This window comes from Diadema antillarum, unplaced genomic scaffold, assembly GCF_040938485.1.
Source record: "Diadema antillarum isolate AM-2024a unplaced genomic scaffold, OU_Dant_1.0 scf00000067, whole genome shotgun sequence".
NCBI lineage: Eukaryota > Metazoa > Echinodermata > Echinoidea > Diadematoida > Diadematidae > Diadema > Diadema antillarum.
The window spans coordinates 1,085,117-1,091,411 of NW_027270956.1; positions in this window are offsets into that span (position 1 = coordinate 1,085,117).

Sequence of the window (6,295 nt, forward strand, 5' to 3'; positions counted from 1 at the left end):
TCTCTCTTTCTTTATATATACATAACATTAAACATGTGTATTAACATTAAGGTACCGATTAAAGTTTAGCATAAAGACGAATTCATTGTTTCAATTGTCAAAAACCAGAAAATTATTTTTCCTTTATATATATATATGTATATATATATATATAAATGATTTCAGACTTACATGTCATTTTAAACCTTGAAGAATAAAGTATTTTGCTGATAAAGGTCTAAAGGTTAAAAACATGTATTTCTATCAATTAGGAAAATGAGTTTTAATTTCATGAATGTGAATTGCCAAAGTTCTGTGATGATTGTATCCTTTTGTAGAAACGCCAGTGTTCAAATACCCTACAAGACGATCTAACAAATAGCAAAGTTATACTCTGCACTATAGTCTCGCACAGAATACTTGCTTATACGGGGCCAAGTTTTGGGAATCCATTTGGTGATGGTTTTATATATGTATGTATATATATATATATATATATATATATATATATATAAAGTTATATGTATATATATATATATATATATATATATACATATACATATGTATATGTATGTATGTATATATATATATATATATATTATATATCACATATATTTAATGTACATGCACCGAGCCTGTTGTATTTAAACGAAAAGTCGAGAATTGCATTGTACTTTTTCTTCTTTATCAACTTTTTTGCATAGTATTTTCATAGCAAGTGTTTTGTCTGTGCCGAGGATCCATGCCTCCTCTCCAGTAGACCTTCCTACTCTTTCTAACAACCCCTTTATTTTCAATGTCGCATCCTTCCTGCTGGAAAGAACACAGTGTCCCTTACGACACAGTGTGAAACACAGTGTGAAACACAATGTGAAGCGCAGTGTAAACACATTGTGAGCACAGTGTGCAATCTCTTCACACTGTTAAATTCGAGCGTTTTTAACATTGTGAACACATTGTAAACCGTCAGTTTACAGTGCGAATCATCAATTTACAGTGTGAACCACAACGTTACTATCATAGTATCATTATGAGCTGTATGTGAAAAATTACGACACACTGAAATCATCTGCACAGTGTTAAATTCGAGCGTTTTCGAAGTCAAAATGTGAACACATTGTGAACACAATGTAGGACACTGTGCTCTTTCCAGCATGGATGTTTTGTCCTGTCTACGACTTTGTTTCCCCCTACCGTTTTTGTGCATGTGTGTGTGTGTGTGTGTGTGTGTGTGTGTGTGTGTGTGTGATTGATTCTGTGTGCTTCCATTACTTTAATTACTTCGTAAGTCAAATTTATTGAGTGACCGTCATCGCTACAGGCTTGTAGCTTAATTTGGCCTCTTGTTTCAAATTATGCAATCATTCTAAATTAATAGTTCCATATCGAAAGCAAGAGAATATTAATCAGTGGAGTGAAGGCTGAGGTATGAATTTTCTTCAATTTGTCTCCCTCCACAAATGAAATCTGCAAGTTCGCAACTACTGATCTGTAACTTATTAAACATGCTTCATTTGTAGATGGAGACAATTGAAGATTCACACCTCATAGTTTCATATCAAACGGAAATTTAAAAAAAAAGTATTTTAAATAACAGTTGAGTGAAGCCAAACGACCGTGTACCATACAGCACCGTGAGAAATAATTCATCATGTCAACAAGAGACTTGAGGAAAAAAATCCTTGAGTATGACAAAGAAGAAGGAATAGAAATCATCTCACCCTGGAAGGGTAAGACTTTCAGTCTGTAGTCAACTTTGAATCAATTTAAAAATAATGATGTCCAACATGCTTCATGTTCATCCTGTGATAGCTACGGAAACAGCAGGACAGGTTTGAAGGTCAAGTGTAAATTTGTATAATATGTATTTCTCCAGGGAAAAATTCCGTTATTTACATGAGATGCTATGACTACAGATACGGCATAAAAGCATGGGATTGGGAAATATTTCAGTTAATTGATGATTACAATAGTCCACGATATAACATTTGACGACAGTTATTCATTTACATGTTATTTCCATGACAATTTACTACCTACATAATCACAACAGAATTTCGTAAATAGACCATTTCAAGCGGAATGTTTTATAGCACACACAACCATTGCGGTGGTTTTTCGACAAGCCCACAACTAATGGTTTAACCGGCACTTGATTTGTTGAACGAGAATAGATTAATGGACGTATAATATAAGGAAGTTCATACTTCTCAGCAGGATATCAGCGTGTAATTAAAGTGGATATTGTAACTGTGGTGCGATATATACATGCATAGTGATGACACGATATTGATACCTACTCATTTCCACGTGCCGTCTCTATGTCATGTAAATCATACTTACTGACGTACCAAACAAAAATCTACTTTGACAGGTGGATAACAAGATACAACACGGGATATCTCTCTTACTCTCTTTCTTAATAATGATATCTTTGCATTGAATTGTTTAGTTGCATCAGTGTGACCTTGAGTAATGCAATTGTTTAGCTAATTGCAAATGTTAGGCGAAAAACACCTGCACTGGGACAATGTTTCTTTGTAATGTATGTAGTTTATAGAATGATTGTAAATCACAATGATGAAAGTAAGAGATTGTTCAGCAAAGGGGTGGAGATATGGGATATGAGTTTTTGTTCAATTTGTCTCCTGTTTAGATAAAATGTATTAAAAGTTTAGATCAGCAGTTCATATCATATTCATTATACAGTGAGACAAAAAAAAATCATACCCCAAATCACCACGATGGTTATTAAAACACAGTCAGCAACGTTACAGTGACACTGTTGATCACATGGCGGGAACAATAGAATACGAAAGAAGGCATTGGTGGTGGTGGTGGCTGTGATAGGTATTATAATGATGATGTGATGATGACGATGATGTGACAGTGATCGAGATAGTGATTGAAATGAAAACGAAATCCCGAACGAATACAATATCTAGGCTATTGTAATGAAGAAAAAAAAAAACCGAAAAGGAAATCAAGGAAGCATGTCAAACACGAACTGATTGACCTTATCATAGCACACTGTAGTTAGTCAGTGTGTGTGTGTGTGTGTGTGTGTGTGTGTGTGTGTGACACTTTTCTATTGATGAAAGATTATTGTGAGAATTGCACGGGTAACTTGATAAAAAAATGTAGATTTAACAACAGAATCACGCTGGCGAGAAAGATCGCGGTAAGAACTCAGACCTTTTTGACGTTTCGATGATTCAGCAATTCAATGGTACTATTGGTGTTGATAGCTATAACTGATATTTTTTGTTCTTCCTCAGGGGACTGTGAATAGAGCATTAATGTATCATGAACAGCCCAACGACAAAAACTTTTAGAGCAAAGTAATATAATGTATAGTGGATATTTGTGATGAGGCTTTGGTTTTATATGTATATATATTGTAACAAAATTTGGTTGAATCGATTGTTATTAATTGCTTCCAAACTACAACTTGTTAAAATCGATTGTAATTAATTGTTTCCAATTACAACTTGTTAAAATCGATTGTATTTTTAACAGTAAAAGAGGGCGTCCTATTCATTTCAACAGTAGTGCCGTATACGGTACTCTCAATAGTCGTTATTATGGGATAATTCATTATCATGATTTAAACATTGATGTTAAATAATTAGTTATATTGTTGGAAATTTATGAGTTGGCACCATCGTAGTATTTACATGTTTGTTTTAGCCGTCGGTACATACCGTTAGATGGAACAATGAACCCCAAATATGTTTAGAATCAATAATTATGTCGAATTTACTAACCATGACATGATAATAGGTTATTTGATTGATATCCGGAGGATTCGCTCTGCACTACAAGGTCGTGCGGGATTGCATCCTCTATCCTTCTTCTTAAAGATCCTATATGAAGGGAATAAATGTTCGTAAAATTCGTTTGTAGATGAAATATATGTTGGTAATTGACCAATTATGCAAAAAGTTTGGCTCAAATCCCCGCAAGCATCTAGATATCCGCTATTTGCAAGTCCCAAACATCCCCCTCCCTCCCCCTCGAAAACCAGCCACAGTACGGGACTCCAAAAGTTGTGACGTCACGCCAGGGTAGTTAGAGCCACGGGCCCCGGATGCTCTGTAGAAAAGCATTTGGCATCGGGAAAGAATTTCTGTCAATTTTTTTTCAAAGTCTGAAATCTCTGCTATTTATACTTTTGACACCAACTCTTTACTGTTTGTCTACACTTAATAGTATTATCATGAACTGCTTCTTCTCAAACAATTATTTTGTATTACTATGATCTGCAACAAGCCCAAATTTCACACAATTATCACAATTTTCTCCTCATAGTTTTGGTGCGAAAGTAGATCCGGTCGGCCGTCGGTCGGTATGACGTATCACCTCGCAGCTCGTATCGTATGCATTGTACGTCCGGACGTACGTGCGGTTCACATTTGTATCATCGTAACTTTTTCATAGCGGTTCGTTTCGAAATTTCGCGTCGATCAATTTTGAGCTTTCACTCCTTCCGAAAATGGCCGAGAACAGTGAGTTATCAGAGTGATCTTTTTATGGACTTTGAGGAGTACGTTAGTGAAGAGGAATGAAGCGACAAAAGCAGAGAAGGGGACGAGAATATAGACGAGGACGATGGAAGTTGGGAAGATGTAAGCTGGGGAGAGGACGATGGAGAAGTGGGAGAGCAAGGTGCTGTCGACGTCAATCCAGCCGGGGAAGCAGCGGCAGGGCCACGGGTGCCGCAACCCTATTGTCATGAGCCGCTGCCTTTCGATGGAGATGGAATGGCAAACGACGGGGATGCTCCTCGTCTCGATTTTAGACATATTCATTAAGACATATTTCAAATTTCATGGCGAAATGATGTTTCTATCTTGAGAAATTTAACTTTGAAATCACAGCAATATCACCCCATTTTTTTACGAGCACGCATGAAAATGTGACCCAAATCATGTTTGCAAACAACGCCGAAAAGCTGCATTCGCGTGTGGATCTCCAGCGATCAGATAATGAGCGTACAGCGGTTAGAAAATACGCGTAACAAGCGCAGAAGCCACTCCCCCTATGTGTTGTCATACCCTGTGTGCGCTGCGTGCGTACGTACGTGCTCGGTATTCAGTTTACATTCGATTCACATGTACCGTATTGAGCGCCCTACAACACGTACGAACCCCGCGTATGTATGCAGGCGCAGCTAGCTAGCAGCAGCTAGGCAGCCCCGCCGGTAAAATTCGGGGAGCCGAGCGGACGAGAGAGCATCGCGATTGCAAGCCAGGGCAGCCGGCATGGCGAGCATGGTTACGTTCGCACTTTGGCTAAGCGGACATGATTGTATTCACAACCGACTTCTCGGCTTTATAGTGCCAGTGACTCGAGCATCGCGAGTGCACTTTCGAAATATAAATGCCATATAAATGAACAACGATAAGATCATAACCAATCCACAAGTAAACTAATAATAGTAGACAGAAATTTAGTCTGGTTGTTTTGCAAGACGTACGTGATTTGTGAGCGTGACTGTATCCGATATGTACAGTACAGGGTGCGTGCTATGCTGTGATGCGTGTTGTAGGCCTATAGGAGCTATCGCAAGCGACACCAGCCCAGTTTCCTGCCTCGATATGCACATCATACACAACACATACACACACACACGTAGTGACACACACACACAGAGGTAGCTCTTTGCTGGCAGCATCTGGCGTCCGCACCGTACCGCGCGCTGGCACGTACAGAGTCGCATCACTCGCGGATTAATCTTTTACGCGGGACGTTATTTTTCCAACCAAAATAAAACTAAAAAAGTCCTCTCAAAATTCTAAATTTTCTGAATATTATGTGATGTATCAAAAAATCGTTCACTAGAACATTTTTTTCTAATAATTCTTAAACAAATTAGAACATAAAATCCATCATAAGAGAGCGATATGACGCAATTTTAAAGCTTTGACAGCACTGCATTTGCGTGGACATAAGAGGGAATACCCTTACGTGACATCATAATCTAGGGGTCTTGACTCAACGGGGAATAAGGCTTCGATATTTTGACGAAATTTGAACGCATATTCCTCAAAAACCAACCTTTTTAGGGGTTTGAAAGATGTGAGATAGGAAAGTATGGTTAATAAGCCTTTCAAAAACACAAACAGTCCAGTTTTTGGCGATCGGCTTCTTATGTGAACTTTAAGGAAAGGAAACATATAAAATGGCCGCTGTCCGACTGCGTCGCCAGCAAGTAGTCCGTAGCACTAATAATACAGTAAGTGTTTGCATGAGTTCATTTGCTCTTGTTTCACTGCTGCTTGGAAGCACCAAGTAAACTGTTTATACGGTCATA